General features: G+C 41.5%; 1 protein-coding gene across 1 annotated transcript in view; it reads left to right on the forward strand.

The window, feature by feature from the left end:
* The window catches only part of LOC149151459 (gamma-tubulin complex component 4-like), a gene marked incomplete at its 5' end in the record, with an annotated part of 418,255 nt that overhangs the window by 346,088 nt on the left and 50,295 nt on the right, over nucleotides 1–21,872 (forward strand). The window lies entirely within an intron of this gene.

The following is a 21,872-nucleotide window of genomic DNA, read 5'->3' on the forward strand; positions in this document are numbered from 1 at the left end:
GGGGCATATTAATATGAATCACAGGCCTAGCTGGATGATTGACTGCTCTTGATTGTACCCTTGTTCCCATGCTTCCCCTAGGTGGTTATCCTTTGCTCCTAGTCCAATGTGACTACTTCTGAGAACCTTCCTTCAGGAGGGGCACTAATAGGAGGTGTTGCCGCCTTGCTTACACACCTAAGTTAATGTGGGAAAAATACTCAACCCCACTGGGTGTGACCTTGGTGGCAAAGCTCAGAATTGGGGCTGTAACCTAATCCCGATTATCTTCATCTAGGCTCTCTCCTAGCTAAAGCCAAGGGGGTTGAGGAAGATACTAAGGAAGGCTTGTTAGACTTAACAAGTTCTAGGATATGATTAGTTAACCAATTAAAGCATCAACCATTCAAAGACTCGAAATGTAATTTGAAGCAAGGAATTAAACTAGCAAGTATAAATAAATCATGAGCATATAATTAACGTCAACATGTATATAGATCAAAATGATTCAACAATATATCCTGCAAGGAAAATTGATGTAAGTATCCCAGTGCCAATAAATATAATCTTGCAAGAAATAATATGAAATATGCTCAAAGTTGAATGACAATACTTGCAATAATGGAATTACTTTCAAGATACACAAGTACAATGAAATGAGAAGCTACAAGACAAATGTTAGTAAATTAAATCAAGACCATAATTACAAGATATTAGATACAACTTTGAAAAGTTGAGCAACTTAAATGAAAATTGAACTTGCAAGTAAAATAAGGCTTGTATTTCAAAATCAATATGCTCACATACGATGTAAATGATATAGCATCCAATGGAAATTTGAGATAAGTACATGCGCATGAACTAACAAGGTACAAGAATGTAAATGAAGTACTTGGAAATGAAATAAATGTAAGTACTCACAATCCAATTTGCATGTATTTGAGAAAGAGCTTAAAAGAAATTATCACAGCTGCATGCAAGGCAACCCAAAGTTGTAGAAGTGAGTGTGTGAAGTAAGTGTTCTTGGTTGATTTAATTAAAGGCCTAAGGCATTACTCCTCAAATCCTTCACCCTTGTATGCATAGAGGTTGTTGCAAGGGGCCTCAAGTGGAGAAGCTTAGCTTCATTATCAAAGATCCACCTAGTCCCTCAAGTCAACCCGCATGCCACTATTCTGACGCGGGACTCAGCCGTACCCTAACTGTATGATCATGCATTTTAACCTTTTCTCCAAACTTAGACTTCAGATCTTCAAAGAAGATTTCCTAAAATGTCTATTCAACCAAGAGTTATGTCTTGGAGGTAAATTTTAGAAGGTTTGCAAAATTGCAAGTGTAAATGATCAAAGTTGATTGCAAGTAAAAGTGGTATTTCAAGATGGCTTAAAATAACTTCATAAAGATACCAATCCACAAATGATTACGCTATACTTGCATGCAAATGAAATGAACTAATGATGAAAAATACTAGTTGAAACTAGATGACAAAATTAGAAAATTATATCAAAAATGGAAGCCACATTAGCATGTAAAGTGACTTTGCATGTCAATAGAAAGAACTACAAATGAGAGCTATATGAAATGAACAAATGAAATAGCACTGTTATCAGCTGTTAAATGGACTAGATCAGCTGTAAATAAATCAGATTTGCAATGAGTAGATGAGCAATGTAAAGCACAAATTGCAAGTACTAAATTAGCCCAATAAAAGTGCGAATTAGTGAGGAACTTGAGCAAGTAAATTAGTGAAATGAAATGGATCTAGGCTACTTGCAGGAGTGAAAAGGGAACTTGAAAGTGCAAAGCAAGAAACCAATCACCAATGCTACCTCGTACTAAATGAGGAGATTGTGAAAATTTGGAGACCCAAACCCCTACTGCAGCAAACTAATGTTACTTCTCCTACTTGTTAATTCATGCAAGTTTTTTACTGTGTTACGTTGTAAATATCAAAGTAAATACAACTGTAGCCTTCACTAATTAAATTATATGCGGAAACAAGAATTGAGCAAGAAGAAATAACACACACACAAGTGACACCGTTGTTTTTGGACAAATGTCCCCGGAAAAACCCAATGCGGGAAAACCGGTGCAACAGTTGAGGGTTTGTATTATTATGCAGTAGTTTCTGAATACAATCTTTGGATGCCTTACTGGCTATCTGATACAGAGAATCTGACTGGCAAAGAAATTAGTGAGAAATACCTCACACTATCACTAGCGAACCGACACTGATCCAGGCCCTAGATGGTTGGCCCCACATTGGCTCTGCGTAGCCTCTCCGTCAGCCTCTTTGGGGTTTGCATCACCTCTTTCACGGATCTTCTTCTGTCTGGAACTTCATTCCTCTAGCCCTTCGGTCTCACACCTCGGCTTCTGGCTTTGGAACTCGACTTCCCAGCTGAATCTCAAACTCCCTCTGAAGCTCTGCGTGGCACTGCGCTGCCTCTTTTGGATCTCTCTCTGCCTTCTCTACAATGTATCCCCGGATTAGGAAACTCTCCAATCGGAAAACTATCCTTGCCCCTCACTGCAAGAAATCTCCTCGATGACCTCTCCGACAACTGCTGCACTGCTCTCTTGAGAAAATCGATCTCTGATCTCTCACTCGATGTCTCTTCCAAATGCCCATCAAGCCTCTTCTTATAATCCTCTTGTTTATCAATCAACAACCCAGATTAAATTCTAATCAATGGCTCAGATCATATTGACTCGATCTCTATCTTCTTCTAGAAGATTCACACCTAGTTTTATTAATACCCTTTAATTATTTTAATTTCCTAAGTTTAGACTTAGGCATCCATTAAAAATAATTAATTATTTTAATAAAACTATCTCCAGGTGGAATTTCCCAAAATGATTTCTGAGTATTTTGGAATACATGTGTCCTAGCCTCCTTGCAAATTTTGAGGCTTAGAGCACATCCGATGCTACTAGAAATCAACACTCCCTCTTAGCGACGAATGTGCTCTAGTAATGCAACCTGCTAAATCATCACCCTGACTCTATAACATCTCCCTCTGCACTGCTAATGTCTGATATCACTGCCCACCAACTACTGCGCAAATGTTGCATTTGTTTTGTTGCTGACTCTGCATGTTGTTGCAAATTGCATCTGCACTGCAACTCTGTTGTTGTTGCGATAGAAAAACATCCAAAATACTGAACCAAAGGTGTTCAGCGTGATGCATCTGTTGCTGGAGTTCAGATTGCTGCTAGTCTTTATGCTAACCCTCTGATGTCTCTGTGTTGCTGGTGACTCTGCACTGTGCCAACTACACCACTGTCAACTCTGCTCTACGCTGCTCAGTCTTTGGCGCTCGTAGCCTCTGCAACTCACTCTGCCATTCCTCTGCACCAACTGACACTGGTCCATGCTGCTATTGCTGATTATGGGCTCCCGTAGCTAGGTTTTGATCCATGAGGTGGACTTCTGAATGGACCCTGCCCATATGTAGTTCTTTCGAACTACAGTACAAGATCACCCCACCTCTCCCCTGGAGGAATCTGGGAATGATGGCAAACTTCTCCTCGATCTTTGTAGTTGTAGCCTGCGGATCATGTTTCTCGTCCTTTTCCTTCTTCTTGAGAGGACACTGCGTAGCGTAGTGACCAAATTCACCACACCAAAAACATTTGATCTTCGAGACATCCTTCCGCCTTCGCTACTCTTGCTGCCCCTTTGATGCAAGGGCTGCATTGTCTCGCCTGATCTCTTCTTGGTGAAGAGCGACCCACATCCCTTCCCAATCTGACAATTTCTCTCTGCCCAAGATACTCTGGACAAATACTTGCCATTCTTTTGAGACTAAATTCAGGGCCAACCTCACGATCTCGGTAGGTTGAGGTGATGATCCTATAACTGCCAACTGATCTCGGACTTCTTGAAGCTTCGATAGGAACGGATCAATGCATTCCCCCTTCTGCATCCTTGGTGATCTCATTTTCTCCTCCAAGTACATCTTTCGTTGCTCAGAAGATCCTTGATACAATGTAGCCAAGGCATCCCACATCTCTTTGGACGTCCGTTTTCCAGCAATGTGACTTACAACGTGTTGATTTTTGGTAGCATCGGATGTGCTCTAAGTCTCAAATTTCGCAAGGAGACTTGGGCACATGTATTCCAAAGAACCCAAAAAGTGTTTTGGGAAATTCCACCCAGAGACATTTTTATTAAAATAATTAATTTTTTTAATGGGTCCCTAAGTCTAAACTTAGGAAATTAAAATATTTAATGTGTATTAATCTAACTGTGGGCGTAACTTCTAGAAGAAGATGAGGATCAAGCGTAAATGATCTTAGCCATTGATTAGCTTCTAATCTGGGCCGTTGAATGTCAGCAAGAAGATTATTTAAGGAGGTTTGAGGGTCATTTGGAAAACACATCGAGAGTTGATCAGTCAAATCGAATTGCTGAGCCAGAGAGCAGCGTTGTGATATTGTGGTGATCACACAGATAGGGGTAGAGATAGTTTTGGCTGGAGAATCTTCTCCGCCAAAAATACGTAGCAAAGAGGCAGAGAAAGATGGAGAGGAGGCAGCGCAGTGCCTAGTGAGGGTGACACAAAGCCAGGAAGGGCTCATGCAGAGCAGCGTAGTGCCTTCCAACCATAAGTCTGAAATTTTGCTGGGGGGTTTAACGTTCTGAGCCGAGAGGGCTGAAGTCGAAGCTCCTAAGAGAAAATCAATCCATCAAAGAGGTGACACAGTGCCTCAAAGGCAGTGACGTAGGTCCACGCAGTGACTGCGTAGGGACAGCGTAGAGGTAGCCGATGACTCGTTGGTTCAGTTGCCAGATCAACCAGGACTTGCAGTGTAGAGTGAGGTAATCTCGCTGATTTGTTCTGCCAAGTGGTATTCTCTATACTGGATTGCCAAGAAGGCATCCAGAGTTTGTATTCAGAAATAAATTCTGCTTAATAATAAAAACCCATAGCTCTGCTGCACTGGTTTTCCCACATCGGGTTTTTCCAGGGACATTTGTCCAAAACTAATGGTGTCATTGTGTTGTATTTTCTTTCTTGCTCAGTTTCTTGTTTCCGTATTATATTAAATTAAGTGAATGCTGCAGTGTATGTATTTTGATATTTGTCGTAAGAAACTGCAAGTAATTTGTTTAAGGGAATCTAACAAATAGGAGAAATATCATTAGTTGCTACAGTAGAGATTTCGGTTTAGGAATTGTCACATGGTATCAGAGCAGTGCAGGTGAGACAAGAAGAGAAGTTCCAAAGAACCCAATGCTGAGCAGAGAAGGAGGTCGAATAGTTGCAGGAGGTAGCAGTTTGAATCCCTAGAGGGATTGCGCAGTCCAGGCCAGTAGGACTGAATTTTCGAGCAGAGTATCTCTCTAAGTGACTCGATAGAGAGGAAAGAATTCCAGATCGAAATCTTGCCAAGCCAGAGGGAGCAACACAAAGTCTTAGCATGAGGAAAGAGCTTTTGGGATGCAGTTTTCAGCAAGCAGATTGCTGGGCTGAAAGACATCAGAAAAGAGAGGAGAAGCACAGTGAGGGAATTTTTCCTCAATAGACTTCCCGCTAAGAAGTCTGTTTTCTTATTGCCTAAGCAACAATAGTAAGAGATAGGGATGAGTAGTTCAACATTTTCATGGCAAAGATGGCAGCCAATGGGTTGAGAGATCAAGACAAGTTGGATGGGGCATCCAACTATGTGATCTGGTAGGGAAGGATGTCATGCCTTCTAGATGAGCATTTTCTCAATGCTTATGTCGACATTGTGGTGGTTGAGCCCGCAGATCCAGATCCACTGAAGAAGTACAAGGGAGAAATGGCGACAGCCAAGAGGATGATCCTTAATGGAGTAAAGGATCACGCAGTATGTCACATCGCTACTAGAGGGACTGCTAAGGAGATGTGGGATGCCTTGGCAATGCTATATCAAGGATCTTTAGAGCAATGGAAGATGTACTTAGAGCAGAAATTGAGATCTGCACAGATGCAGAAGGGGGAGCGCATTGATCCGTTCCTCACGAAGCTTGAGCATTCCCTGGACGAGTTAGCAGTTGTGGGGTCTACACCTCAAGGTTCTGAGATGGTGAGACTGACCCTAAACTCAGTCTCAAAACAATGGCAAGTCTTTGTCTAGAGCATCCTAGGGAGGGCAACATTGCCAGGCTGGGATAGTATGTGGGCAACTCTCAAGCAGGAAGAGCTGAGGAGAGATCTAGTCAAGTGTAAGCTTGACGGAAGCAGTAGCAGTGGGTCAAAGCCCAAGGTGGAGGATGAGAATGCAGCGCTTGCATCCAAGGGGCAGCAGGAGCAATGAAGGCAGAAGAAGGACGTCTTGAAGATCAAATGCTTCATGTGTGGTGAAATGGGTCACTACGCAACATAGTGTCCTCTCAGGAAGAAGGACAAAGATGAGAAGCACAATCCGAAAGTTGCACCTGCGAAGATCAAGGAAGAATTTGCCACGACAACTGAGATACCTCCAGGAAGGAGGTGGGTTGATTTAGAGTTGTAGTTCGAAAGAGCTACAGATGGGCAGGATCCTTAAGGAGCCCACCTCTCGGATCAATTCCTTGTTACGAGAGCCCAAATCAAAAGTAGAAGGATGGACCAGTGTTAGTTGGTGCAGAGGAGTGTTGGAGCGATAGATGCAGTGGTTAGAACGCCAAGTCTAAGCAGTGTAGTGCAGGGAGGCACAGTGCAATAGCAGCAACAGTGTCGTGGCTTCAGAGAGATAACGTGGGACTAGCAACAGTCAGATCTTTAGCATCAAGATGTATCTATGCTGAACACTTGTTCAAATTTTGGGATGTTTCTCAGTTGCAGTGCAGATGAAGTGTTAGCAGTGGAAATGCTAGCAGCAACACAGATGTAGCACTTGAGAGGGAGTTGTAGTACAGATGTAGTGTTGATAGTGGCAGGGTGAGCAATAGTGCAGTTGCAGCAACAACGCATTAGTTGGTGGACAACATATCAGACATCAGCAACGCATAGGACGGTGTTATGAAGTCAGGGTGATGCTTCAATGGGAAGCATTACTAGAGTACATTCCTCGCTAAGAGGGAGTGTTGATTTCTGGTAGCATCAGATGTGCTCTAGGTCTCAAATTTTGCAGAGAAACTTGAGCACATGTATTCCAAAGAACCCAGAAAGCATTTTGGGAAATTCCACCCAAAGACAATTTTATTAAAATAATTAATTATTTTTAATGGGTCCCAAAGTCTAAACTTAAGAAATTAGAATAATTAATGGGTATTAACCTAACTGTGGGTGTAACTTCTAGAAGAAGATGAGGATCAACCATAAATGATCTTAGCCATAGCTTCTAATTAGGGCTGTTGATTGTCAATGAGAAGATTATTTAAGGAGGCTTGAGGGTCATTTGGAAAACATATCAAGAGTTAATCAGTCAGATCGAATTGTTGAGCCAGAGAGCAATGTAGTGATCTTGTGGTGATTACGCAGAGAGGGGTAGAGATAGTTTTGGCTGGAGAATCTTCTTTGGAGCCAAGAATATGCAACAGAGAGGCAGAGAAAGGCATAGAGGAGGCAACGCAGTGCCTAGTGAGGGTGACGTAGAGCCAGGAATGGCTGACGTAGAGTAGTGTAGTGCCTCCCAAGCAGAGGTCCAAAATTTTACTGGGGTGTTTGACGTTCTGAGTTGAGAGCGCTGAAGTGGAAGCTCCTGAGAGAAAATTGATCCAGCAGAGAGGTGATGTAGTGCCTCAAAGGCAGTGATGCAGGCCCACGCAGTGACTGCGTAGGGGTAGCGCAGAGGTAGCTGGGGACTCGTTGGTTCAGCTGTAGGATCAACCGGGACTTGAAGTGTAGAGTGAGCCTATGAGGTAATCCCACTAATTTATTTTGTCGAGTGATATTCTCTATACTGGATTGCCAGCAAAGCATTGAGAGTTTGTATTCACAAATAAATTCTGCTTAATACTAAAAACCCTCAGATCTGCTGCAACGGTTTTCCCACATTGGGTTTTTCCGGGGACATTTGTCCAAAAATAACGGTGTCATTGTGTTGTATTTTCTTTCTTGCTCAGTTTCTTGTTTCCATATTATATTAAATTAAGTGAAGGCTGCAGTGTATGTATTTCGATATTTGTCATAAGGAACTGCAAGTAATTTGTTTAAGGGAATCTAAGAAATGGGAGAAATATCATCAGTTGCTACAGTAGGAATTCCGGTTTAGGAATTTTCACATGGTATCAGAGTAGTGCAGGTGAGACAAGAAGAGAAGTGCCAAAGAATCTAGGGCTAAGCAGAGAAGGAGGTTGAATAGTTGCAGGAGGCAGCAGTTCAAATCTCCAAGGGATTGCGTAGTCAGGTCCAGTAGGACTAAATTTTCGAGCAAAGTCTCTCTCTAAGTGAGTCGACAGAGAGGAAAGACTTCCAGATCGAAATCTTGCCAAGCTAGAGGGAGCGGCGTAGAGCCTCAGTGTGAGGAAAGAGCTGGTGGGACGTAGTTTTCAGCAAGCAGATTGTTGGGTTGAAAGACATCAAAAAAGAGAGGAGAAGCACAGTGAGGGAATTTTTCCTCAGTAGACTTCCCACCAAGAAGTCTATTTTCTCATTGCCTGAGCAACAACAATAAGAGATAGGGAGATAGGGAGGAGCAGTTCAACATTTTCGTGGTAGAGATGGTAGCAAGTGGGTTGAGAGATCAGGACAGGTTGGATGGGGCATCCAACTATGTGATCTAGAAGGCAAGGATGTCATGCCTTCTAGATGAGCATTTTGTTAATGTCCTATGTCGATAGTGTGGTGGTTGAGCTCGCAGATCGAGATCCGTTGAAGAAGTACAAGGAAGAAATGGTGAAGGCCAAGAGGATGGTCCTTGATGGAGTAAAGGATCATGTAGTATGTCACATCGCTAGCAGAGGGAATGCTAAGGACATGTGGGATGCCTTGGCAATGCTGTATCAAGGATCTTTTGAGCAACCAAAGATGTACTTAGAGCAGAAATTGAGATTTGGAAGGATGCAGAAGGGGGACCGCATTGATCCGTTCCTCATGAAGCTTCAACAAACCCAGGAAGATTTAGCAGCTGTGGTGTCTACACCTCAAGGTTTCGAGATGGTGAGGCTAGCCCTAAACGTGGTCTCAAAAGAGTGGCAAGTCTTTGTCCAGAGCATCTTGGGAAAGGCAGCTTTGCCAGGCTGGGTTAGTATGTTGGCAACTCTCAAGCAGGAAGAGCTAAGGAGAGATCTAGTCAAGTGTAAGCTTGACGGAAGCAGTAGTGGTGGGTCAAAGCCCGAGGAGGAGGAGAATGCAACCCTTGCATCCAAGGCGTAGCAGGAGTAGCGGAGGCGGAAGAAGGACGTCTCGAAGATCAAATGCTTCCAGTGTGGTGAAATGGGTCACTACACAACACAGTGTCCTCTCAAGAAGAAGGACAAAGATGAGAAGCACAATTTGAAGGTTGCACCTGCGAAGATTGAGGAGGAGTTTTCCATGACAGCCGAGATACCTCTAGGAGGGAGGTTGGTTGATTTAGAGTTGTTGTTCGAAAGAGCTATAGATGGGTAGGATCCTTGAGGAGCCCACCTCTCGGATCAATTCCTTGCTACGAGAGCCCAGATCAGAAGTAGCAGGATGGACCAGTGTTAGTTGATGCAAAGTAGTGTTGGATCAGTAGATGCAGTGGCTAGAACACCAAGTCTGAGTAGCGTAGTGCAGAGTTACAACAGTGTAGGGAGGCACAATGCAGTAGCAGCAACAACGCACTAGCTTCAGAGGGATAGCGTGGGAATAGCAACAGTCAGATCTTCAACATCGAGATGAATCTATGCTGAACACTTGTTCAGATTTTGGGATGTTTTTCAGTTGCAGTGCAGATGAAGTGTTAGCAGTAGCAATGCTAGCAACAACACCGATGTAGCACTTGAGAGGGAGTTGTAGTACAGATGTAGTGTTGACAGTGGCAGGGTCAACAACAGTGCAATTGTAGTAGCAACGCAGTTGAAGCAACAATGCAGTAGTTGGTGGACAACATGTCAGACATCAACAATGGATAGGACGGTTTTATGAAGTCAGGGTGATGTTTTAGTGGGAAGCATTACTAGAGCACATTCCTTGCTAAGGGGGAGTGTTGATTTCTGGTAGCATCGGATGTGCTCTAAGTCTCAAATTTTGTAGGGAAGCTTGGGCAGATGTATTCCAAAGAACCTAGAAAGCATTTTGGGAAATTCCACCTGGAGACAGTTTTATTAAAATAATTAATTATTTTTAATGGGTCCCAAAGTCTAAACTTAGGAAATTAGAATAATTATTGGGTATTAATCTAATTGTGGGTGTAACTTCTAGAAGAAAACGAGGATCAAGTAGAAATGATCTTAGCTATTGATTAGCTTCTAATCTGGGTTGTTGAATGTCAACGAGAAGATTATTTAAGGAGGCTTGAGGGTCATTTGGAAAACATACCGAGAGTTGATTAGCCAAATTGAATTGCTGAGCGAGAGAGCATGATAGTGATTTCGTGGTGATCACGCAGAGAGGGGCATAGATAGTTTTGGCTGGAGAATCTTCTCCGTAGCCAAGAATATGCAACAAAGATGTAGAGAAAGACGCAGAAGAGGCAACACAGTGCCCAGTGAGAGTGACGCAAAGCCAGGAAGGGCTTACGTAGAGCAGCACATTGCCTTCCAAGCAGAAGTCCAAAATTTTATTGGGGGTTGGACGTTTTGAGTCGAGAGGGCTGAAGTTGAAGCTCCTGACAGAAAATCGATCCAATAGAGAGGTGACGCAGTGCCTCAAAGGCAGTGATGTAGGCCCACGCAGTGACTGCGTAGGGGCAATGCAAAGGTAGTTGGGGACTCGTTGGTTCAGCTGCCGGATCAGCCGAGAATTGCAGTGTAGAGTGAACATGTGAGGTAATCCCACTAATATCTTTTGCTGAGTGATATTCTCTGTACTAGATTTCCAGCAAGGCATCTAGAGTTTGTATTCAGGAATAAATTCTTCTTAATACTAAAAACCCTCAGATCTGCTGCAACGGTTTTCCCACATTGGGTTTTTCAGGGACATTTGTCCAAAAATAACGGTGTCATTATGTTGTATTTTCTTTCTTGCTCAGTTTCTTGTTTCTGTATTATATTAAATTAAGTGAAGGTTGCAATGGATGTATTTCAATATTTTCCATACGAAACTGTAAGTAATTTGTTTAAGGGAATCTAACAAACAGGAGAAATATCATCAGTTGCTGCAGTAGGGACTCTGGTTTAGGAATTTTCACACAATGTGATCCCTCACTCCATCGAGGATCAACTGCTTGGACTTCGCCATCTCATCCTTGTACTTCTTGAGCAGATCTGCATTGCCAGGTTCAACTACCACACTATCGACATAGGTTTTGAGATCATGGTCATCTAGAAGGCAGGAGATCCTAGCCTTCCAGATCACATAGTTGGATACTCTGTCCAATCTATCTCGATCTCTCAACCCATTAGCTGCCATGTCTTTCAACAAAAGTCAAATTGTTCCCTCTCTCGTCCCCGCAGCTGCTAGGCTGGCCTACACACTCCCTGCTGGAGTTAGTAGGTATGCTCCTCGCTACTGCTGCTCAACAACTGAGAAATAAAATTCCTTGGCTCTGAATTCACTAAGGAAGAAATTCCCTCAAAAGGTGTCCTCTTCCTTCTTCTATCGCTTTTCTGACCCCGCAAACACTTCAGAAAACTGCGTCGCACTTGAGGACTGCTTTGCACTGAATCTGCTGATGCGCTGCTCCCTCTACCACTGACAAATCATGAACTAGTAATCTTACCTCTCTGTCAACTCACTCAGACAAAGATTTTCCTCGAGAATCTTGCCCTCGTGGCCTGAATTGAGAAATCCCTCAGGGGATTCGATCTGCTACCTATGTAACACTTCGATCTACCTCCTTCTCTTCAATGCTGGGTTCTTGCTGTCTGCTCTCTTGCTTCACTTGTCCTTTGATACCATGTGAAAATTTGGAGACCCAAATCCCTATTGCAGCAAATTGATATTACTTCTCCTACTTGTTAATTCATGCAAGTTATATACTGTGTTACACTGTAAATATTGAAGTAAATATGACTGTAGCCTTCACTAATTAAATTATATGCAAAAACAAGAACTGAGCAAGATGAAATAACGCACACACAAGTGACATCGTTGTTTTTGGACAAATGTCCTCGGAAAAACCGAATGCGGGAAAACTAGTGCAACAACTGAGGGTTTGTATTTTTATGCAGTAGTTTTTGAATACAATCTTTGGATGCCTTACTAGCTATCCGATACAAAGAATTTGACTGGCAGAGAAATTAGTGAGAAATACCTAACACTATCACCGGCGAACTGACACTGATCCAAGCCCTGGATGGCTGGCCCCACGTTGGCTCTACGCAGTCTCTGGGTTAGCCTATGTAGATCTACGTCAGCCTCTTTGGGGTCTGCGTCACCTCTTTCACGAATCTTCTACTGTTTGGAACTTCGTTCCTCTGGCCCTCTGATCTCACACCCCGACTTCTGGCTTTGGAACTCGACTTCCCAGCTAAATCTCAGACTCCCTTTGAAGCTCTGTGTGGCATTGCGCTGCTTCTTCTGGATCTCTCTCTGCCTTCTCTGCAATGTATCCCCGGATCAGGAAACTCTCGAACCAGAAAACTGTCCCTGCCCCTCGTTGTAAGAAATCTTCTCGATGAGCTCTCCGGCAACTGCTGCCTGCTCTTTTGAGAAAATCAATCTCTGATCTCTCACTCGATGTGTCTTCCAAATGCCCATCAAGCCTCTTCTTATAATCCTCTTGTTGATCAATCAACGACTCGGATTAAATTCTAATCAATGGCTCAAATCATATTGACTCGATCTCTGTCTTCTTTTAGAAGATGTAAACCCAATTTTATTAATACCCTTTAATTATTTTAATTTCCTAATTTTAGACTTAGGCATCCATTAAAAATAATTAATTATTTTAATAAAACTGTCTTCGGGTGGAATTTCCCAAAACGATTTCTGGGTATTCTGGAATACATGTGTCCTAGCCTCCCTGCAAATTTTGAGGCTTAGAGCACATCCGATGCTACCATAAATCAACAAAGATTGGGATGCCAAGGGGAAATTCACAAGCTCCCTCAAGTCGAAAGATTTATTTTTATTATTTAGACAGGAAGGCCTCTTATAGAGAAATGAGGGACTTTGAGGCTTGAGGAGAGCTTACAACAAGCTCAAGGGAGAAAACTATCCTTCCACAAGATAGAATACACAGTATAAAGAACAAGAAACTACAATTTTATTGCAAAGTTACAACTCAAGGGTGCCTCAAAGAGGCAACTCGCATTCCCCAAAGAGGTCAAACTTGATGGCTCAACTTATCAAACTTCTAGAGGAATCCTTGCGCAATGGAAGGAAGTAACGATGCGATTTTGAGCACAAGCTTTGGTAGGTGAAAAAGCTGAAATGATTAGTTCTTTAGTCCTTCAATCCTCCACCTACAAGTCCCTTCAAATGATGCCTCAAACCACGTCCTCAAGCCTCCATTAGGACTGCGCAAGAGACAAAAGGGGAACTCGCATTCCTCCCTTGCACAAGCAAGAAGGACTAAGTCTTTCAACAAGCCCTCAAAGTTGGATAGAATCAATGATAGTGCATGAAATGTGACAAGTAGATTTGAATTTTGAAATAATAGAGGCTAGGGTGAGAAACCCCCTTTCAATTTCTCTTGATGAGCCTTTGAGAGCAAAATGGCTTGATATGAGTTCTTACAACCTTTGCCTTGAGAGTGAGTTCATTAAACCAAGAAACTTACCCCAAGCTCAAGCTTCTTTCCAACACATAAAATAAATTCTACACACTTAAAGGAAGTGTTAGCATCACAAGGGACTAGATTGAGCAATGAGAGAAGACGCTAGATGTTCAACCGAGAACATTCTAGTGATCTTCAATCTAGAGAATCTCTCTAGTCCAATAATCAATGCAAGATAACTTACACAAAATAATACACAAATATGGAAAATGAGCTAACAAATTCGAATTTAGGAAATGTAGAACATGAAGAACATAAATGGAATAATATTACCTCAAAGGAAGAAGAACAACATCACATCAAGTGTAAACCCCCAAAGTCTTTGCTTTATTGATCATATGAAAGTAGTGAGTACAAATTTTGCCAGAGCTTCGCTAGCCCAATAGCTCGTCTAAGAATTATGAAATGAGGAGGCCAAGGCTCATTTAAATAGAAAGACTGGAGAAAATCCCAATGTGAAAACCAATTGAGAAGTGGAGAAGGAGGAAATCTCAATGCCAAGTCAAATTTGATGATGAGAGGGTTGTTGGAAAATCAGAAAGACAGAAAGATTTTTTTTATTTTGATAATTACTTGTGATTTCTTAGCAATCTTATTAACTTCTTTATGTCTTCTTTTACTTTCTTATCATCAAGCAACTACCAAAACATAAATGGATGAAGATCAAAACAAAAAGGACACAGGATATACGATCTCAACCAGGGAAAAACCCCTCTCCTAAGGGAAAACCCAAAAAATCTTTTTTCTTCCTTTAGAACCAAATGAAAAGAGACAACCAAGACCCTTGACAAGACAAAGACTTCCTCCAATTCACCAAGTCAGCCTCCCAAGTGAGTCCTTCCAATCAACGTCTTCAATATTTCATCAATACTACATCAACCAAAATTTGGCCCTACTGCATCAGAATTTCAGCCTTACTGCAGACCTGCAATTTCGGCCTCTTCCTGCAACCCAGAATCTCGAACGTGTGAGGGAAAAGATGAGCAAAATGAGCTTTACTTCTTTGTTGGTGTTCCTCTTTTCTTTTCTAGGGTTTTTCCTTTTTCTTTAAGTCTTCTTCCTTGCCTTCATCCTTCCTTTAATTGCAGATTGAATTCTTGCTTGGTGAGTGAGCAAATGAGGTCGAGTTCTTTCTTATATATAGTGGTTGGGTCATCCCTTTATAGGCTGACTTGACTGTACTTGTGGCCGTCTTGGTGGAGGAGAGACAAGTGATAGTTTTTACATGAAAAATAAGTTTCTTCTTTGATACAATGAGCCCAAGAAGGGTCTAGTACACAATGATAAGGACAATTACTCATGAAACAATCACTAGAAGCACTCAGTGGGTGGTTTGACCTAGAAACAAAATAAATTAAGCACGAAACCCATGCTTATAAATACCAATAAATTTTCTTTTTTCTTTCATTTGAAAAATACATAAGACAACAATTATGAAGACCGATACTAGTTACATTTCTCAACACCCCCTCTTAACTAGGGAGGTATTCATTGTTGAGTTTTTGTAGCATCGGATGTGCTCTAAGTCTCAAAATTTGCAGGGAGGTTTAGACACATGCATTCTCCAATACCCAGAAATCGTTTTGGGAAATTCCACTCGGAGATAGTTTTATAATTTATTAACATAATTAATTATTTTAAATGGGTCCTGTTGTCGCACAGAGTGTCTAGGCAGCGCGACAACGCTCAGACCGGGGACTGTCACCCTGATTCCCGATCTCTCCGTTTAAGCCGTCTCCCTAGGCTAAGGGGGGTAGACCGTATGGGATAAAGGAAAACCAACTGGGAAGTAGCTGGCTTGGGAGACACAGCAGGGGGAAACAAACACTTGATCGATTTTAGAAATTGATTAGATCTTTAAATGCTTAAGACCAGTGCCTTATGGAGTTAATGAAAACCAAGTAATTAATTAGCTGCTGTTGCTTATGAAGTAATTTAATGATTGCTTGAAAATATTTACAAAATATCCAACATGTAACGAGCATTATATAATCCAAGCAATGATTAATTTCACGAGATGCAAAATATTCAAAAGATGCACAAAGCTTTAGCAATTAAACTTCAAAAGATCAAATGCTTTAAATAACCATAAAATTTAAATGCTAACCAGTCACCACTTTCATATAGCTAATCTTTAGATAAAATTTAAACGTATATGACTTTATAAAAGTGACAAACATTAATCCCACAACAGAAAAAAGACATCAAAAGGAATTGCCAATTTTTAATTAGTTTTTTTTCAAAATTTTTAATTTTTAGATATAAACTTTTTTTTTTGTTTTTTGTTTTTATATTTATATCAAAATAAACAAAAGTATCTAAATCTAAACTAAATAAAAATGAAATTTAAAACAAACACTAAATATATACAAATGAAATGAAATTTAAAACTAAAAGAAAATTTATTAAAATCTAAATGAAATCGAAATATTAACAAAAAAAGTTTAAATTCTAAACTATATAAAATCAAATCTAAATCTAATTAAAAAATTTAAATGAAACAGAACTTTTAAAAAATTCTAAAGTTCTAAACTATAAGAAAGATAAAATCAATTCTAATAAAAATTTAAATGAAAACTAAATGCATAACCCTAACCTAAACTAACGCATAAAAGAAATAAAAATGAGCGTATTGAGGAGGAAATCGATTTCCCTTGCAGGTTGGAAAGCGTTTGATGCAGGGAACCACAGGTTTGCCTTGCAGGTTGGAGTGACTGCGCGCGGAGGGATGTTTGAAGGTAGAGGGTAAGCAGCAGCGAGGAATGAAGAGAGCTGCGGATGGGAATGCGTGAGAAATCGCAGTAGCGTGAAGAGGCTGAGGGTTTGTTAGCAAGTTTATGGGCAAGCTGAAATGGACGCAAGGGACAGCAAATGCGCTTGAGGGATGGAGAGAGTAGGTCACGGACAGGGAGAAAGGGAATGTTGGGGAGTTACACAGGCAGGTTTCGCTTTGCAGGTTGACGGCAGCGTGTGGAGAGGTGAATATGCAGGTCTGGAGTTCGAAGGTGCTTGCGTGTGCAGGTTGAAGGATCGAATGGCAGTGGAAATGGTAGCGAATGGGCAAAAAAAGCACGCAGAGGCAGTGTGGGGAACTTGGAGAGGATGCAGCGTGGCTGAGATGAGCAACAGAAAATGGAGCAGCGATGAAGCAATCTGCGTGAAGAATGGCAGCATTTCTGAGGGCTGAAATGGCAGAGGGAGGGCACAGGTTATGGAGGCTGCAGGGATTTTCAAGGGGGTAGCAGCAAAGCCTGTGGCCCTTTAAAATTTCGAAAATTTTCTGTGGCAATGAAACCCCACTAGGCATCCAATAAATCTAAAAAAAAATTTACCAGAACCTAAAAATATTTTCTAGAAAACTTGAAAATTTTTGAATCAGCTCTGCTTCAGATTTCTTGAAACCCTCATTAAAAAATTTCAGATCTGAAAATGAATGATTTTAAAACCCTTGGACTGCAAGATGCTGGCTAATATTCCTGGAAAGCAATTTTTATGAATCCCAGCGATCAAATGGCTTGGAAAACCTCGAATTTCTTCATAAACCTATTCCAGAAAACCCCTGCTAGAGCTGACTCTGAGGCCAGATCTTACCCTCCAGGGCCTAGATCTGGCTTCAAACAAAAATATCCTCTTCAGCTCTGCAACCTGCAATGACAAAACAAACAAAACACCCAGGAATAATATATGCAAGAAACAAAACTAAAAAAAAACTAACTAAATAATTACAATATTCACAGGCTAAAGGCTCTAAGCAGCCAGATCTGTCATTATGCCACACATATATTTTTTCTAAAATTATAAAATTAAGATGAGGTGCTTCAGAAAACCCTTCATGCATCCGCAACGGAAATTCTAATGATAAGCCTGGGATCAAAACTAGCTGGGCTCTTCAGAAAATGCAATCCGGGAGTTGGCTGATTCAGCTGAGAACTTCCCCGAACGCCCGGTAAACTCAAAATCAAGGATTTCCTCCACAGCTTAATTCAACCATTAACAAAGAGGGAGAAAACGATACTAAAATCCAAATCTAATGGAGATACCTGCCATCATATTCAGAAATTTAACTACCATTCAAACCCTAGCGACTAAACAAGATACCTGTGTTTAAAATCACTCTTCATAAAGCTATTATCAATGGCTGAAATTAAAATCATGCATAGAAATGAAACATCTTATAGCATTTCCGGAAGAGTAACACCAGCAAGATTTCAACCCCAAAGTCTTTCTTTATTGCACATAAAAAATGACTACAAAAGAGCTTTCTTTAGCACAAGATTCACAGATTGAATCATCTCAAATGACCCCTGACACCCTATTTAAAGAAAAATTTCCCAACGACTAGTTCGAGTGATCCATGTCAAAGTGATCTCGACCGTTGATGAGGATCAAAATCTCTTTTAATCTCATCCGTCGAAATTTTAAATGCATTTTAATATATTAAAAATTAAAATTTTCCATTTATTTCCTCAAAACTTTGACTTATTATTATTTTATTTTATTTTTAAGATTTTATTATTTATATTTTTTATTATTTTTATTGGACCCTCGAACTTAGCCTTTGGAAAAATCACCTAGGACCTAGGACTTGTGAGGGGATAAAACATTTTCTAACCCTCAAGACACTTTACATCATGATTTTTTTACATTTTTACATCTCAAGGGGGGAAAACCCATTTGACATAGACCCTCATAGACCACCCTGTTCTGCGACACAAATATAATCTAGCAGATCAAGCAATTTGTAATAACCTAACCAAATAGTTAGGATTACTTCCAAATTACTGTTACATAGATTCGACCTAGCACACTAGGATTCCCCTAAGATTCTAATGACAAAATCCATTCCAGCTTTGGGGTTAGGCTGAAGGAAAACTTTGTTGATCATGGATCAGTGAGACAAAAAATCTTCCGGAACATAGATCATCACTAGAAGATTAGGTTTACCTAGGCAAATACATACATGACACAGATCTGCTAAGACTATTTACAATTTACGCACAATGGGTTTACAATGTAACATCATCGGGCTAATGATGATAGTCAAATGGCACGAACATATCGATTAAGTGCTATCCCTTTTGCGAAAAAGGGGGTGTACTGCTATGGGTAGTTAACACGTAGTGGTCAACAGGTTCCTAAGTCTAAACATAGGAAATTAAAATAATGAATGGGTATTAATTTAAACTGTGGGTGAAACTTCTAGAAGAAGGCGAAGATCAAGTCAATATGATACTAGCCATTGATTAGGATCTAATCCGGGCCGTTGATTGATCAACGAGAGGATTATAAGAGAAGGCTTGATGGGCACTTGGAGAAGACATCGAGTGAAGATCAGAAGATCAATTTCTGAAGCAAAGTAGCTGTCAGAGAGAATTTCAGAGTGATCTTTTGTAGTGAGGGGCAGAGGTAGTATCCAGAAGAGGGAAGTTTTCCCGGGCCGGAGAGTACAAGGCAAAGAGGGCAGATCGAATTCCTGTTGAGGAAATTGAGTTTCAGAAGCCAGGAGCTGGGGTGTGAGACCAGGAGGCTGGAAATCGAAGTTTCTGGGCAGCGGAGGATCCAGGGGCAGTGCAATGCAATCCCCAGCAGAGGTGACGCAAAGGCTGCGTAGGGTTGACACAGAGTTGCACAGAGGCTGATGCAGAAGGGATGCAGAGCCGCCTTCCAGCGAGATCAGGTCGGATTCTTCCAGTGACAGTGTGAGATCATCTCACTATTTGTTTTGTCCAGTTTCTCTCTGTATCGGCAAGACAGTTGGGCTTCCAACGAATTGTACTCAGATTTACTACTGCATAATAATAAAACCCTCAAAGTTGCTGCACCGGTTTTCCCACATTGAGTTTTTCTGGGGACATTTGTCCAAAAATAACGGTGTCATTGTGTTGTATCTATTCCCTGTTTAGTTTCTTGTTTTCGTTGATAAATTTAATGGTGTACATTGTAGTGTATTAGTTTTGATATTTACTGTAGGAAACAGTAAGTAACTTGAATTAGAAATTAATAAGTTGGAGAAAGTTAATCAGTTGCTGCATTAGGAATTTGGGCATCCAAATTTTCACATTGTATTAGAGCTGCAGGTGAGACAAGAGAACAGAGCCAGAAGAGCCCAACGTTGAAGTGAAGGACGGTTGAAATGCTGCGTAGGCAGCAAATCAAATCCCGAGAGGGATTGCACAATCCAGACCGGAGGGCAAAGATTTTCGAGGTAGGTCTCTCTTCGAGTGAGTTGATAGAGAGGTAAGACTTCTAGGTCAAAGTTCGCCAGTGTCAAAGCAGCACAACAACTTTAGTGAAGAGGGGTTTTTCTGGTGGGACGCAATTTTCTGCAGGTAGTTGTTGGGCAGAAAGACGTCAGAGGGAAAAGATAGACACGGTTGAGGGAATTTCTTCCTCAAAGAATTCCTAGCCAAGGAATTCGAATTCTCATCAGCTCAGCAACAACAAGGGGTAGCAGATCTGCTGACTCCAGCAGGGAGTGCATAGTCTAGCCCAACAACAACGCAGAGGAGAGAGGAAGCTATTCAACTTTATATTTGGCAGAGATGGCAGCGAATGGACTGAGAGATAAAGACAGGTTGGATGGGGCATCCAACTATGTGATCTGGAAGGCAAGGATGTCGTGCCTTCTGGATGAGCATTTTCTCAAAGTCTACGTCGACAGCGTGGTGGCTGATCCCGCGGATCCAGATCCGCTCAAGAAGTACAAGGGAGATATGGTGAAGACAAAGAAAATGATCCTAGATGGGGTGAAGGATCATGTAGTATGTCACATAGCTGGCAGAGCAACTGCCAAGGAGATGTGGGATGCTTCGTCGACACTATATCAGGGATCTTCCGAGAAGCAGCAGATGTACTTGGAGCAGAAAATGAGATCTATACAAATGCAGAAGGGGGAACGTATTGATCCGTTCCTCATGAAGCTTTAGCAGGCTCGAGATGAGTTAGCAACTGTGGGGTTTACACCTCGAGGGTCCGAGATGGTAAGACTGGCCCTAAATTCTGTTTTTGAAGATTGGCAAGTCTTTGTCTAGAGTATCTTGGGCAGAGCGACTTTGCCAAATTGGGATGAGATGTCGGCAACTCTTAAGCAAGAGGAGCTAACGAGAGACTTGGTCAAGTGTAAACTTGATAGAAGCAACAGCAGTGGGTCAAAGCCCAAGGAGAAGGATGAGAATGCAACCCTTGCATCGAAGGGGCAGCAGGAGCAGTGGAAGAAGGACGTTTCGAAGAACAATTGCTTTAGGTGTGGTGAAATGGGTTACCATGCAACTAAATGTCCTCTCATGAAGAACGACAAAGATGAGAAACATGATCCGAAGGCTGCACCTGTGAAGATTGGGGAGGAGTTTTCCATGACAATCGTATCAATACCTCTCATATCAATACCTTGCTACGAGAGCCCAGATAATGTTGATTTTGGGTAGCATCGGATGTGCTCTAGCCTTGAAAATTGGTGGAGAGGCTAAGGCACGCGTGATGTCCAAGACCCAGAAATCGTTTGGAGAAATTCCACTCATATGAGGAGTTATTAAAATAATTAATATTTTTAATGGGTTCCTAAGTCTAAACTTAGGAAAATAAAAATATTAATGTGTATTAATAAAATATGGGTGAGAAAGTTCTAAGTGACAAGGATCAAGCCAGTTCTAATCTTACTCGTTGATTAGGGACTTAATCTCGACCGTTGATTCATCAATAGGAAAAGTATAAGAGGAGGTTTGAGGGTCAGTTGGAGACACACCAAGTGATCAAAGAATTCGATTTTTTGGGGCGAGGTTTGCTGCGGAAATCGAGTTAGTGATCAGAGTTGCCATGAGGGGTGGTTCAGTAAAGGATTTTCATCCGAGGCTGAAGAATACATAGCAGAGAAGAAGTGCAGTGCCAGGAGAGAAAACGCAGGACCCAGAAGGGCTGACACAGAGGTCGAAGAGCTAATGCAAAGGATGCAGAAGGCTGACGCAAGTGACACAGAAGACGTAGAGGGTAACGCTGGGGAGATTCTGTGGGGCAGACTGGGAGCAGATCAACAGATTCTGGGCCGAAAGAGAGTGACGCAGTTCCAGAGCTGTGCTTGGAGCAGTTTTCGTTGTCCAACATAGGGAACAAATGGAATCACTATGGGGTTTGATCATCTAGTTGCTAATTTGCCG

Source organism: Pinus tabuliformis, chromosome 9, assembly GCF_031772625.1.
Source record: "Pinus tabuliformis cultivar Carrire ecotype Pingquan chromosome 9, CPIR1, whole genome shotgun sequence".
NCBI lineage: Eukaryota > Viridiplantae > Streptophyta > Pinopsida > Pinales > Pinaceae > Pinus > Pinus tabuliformis.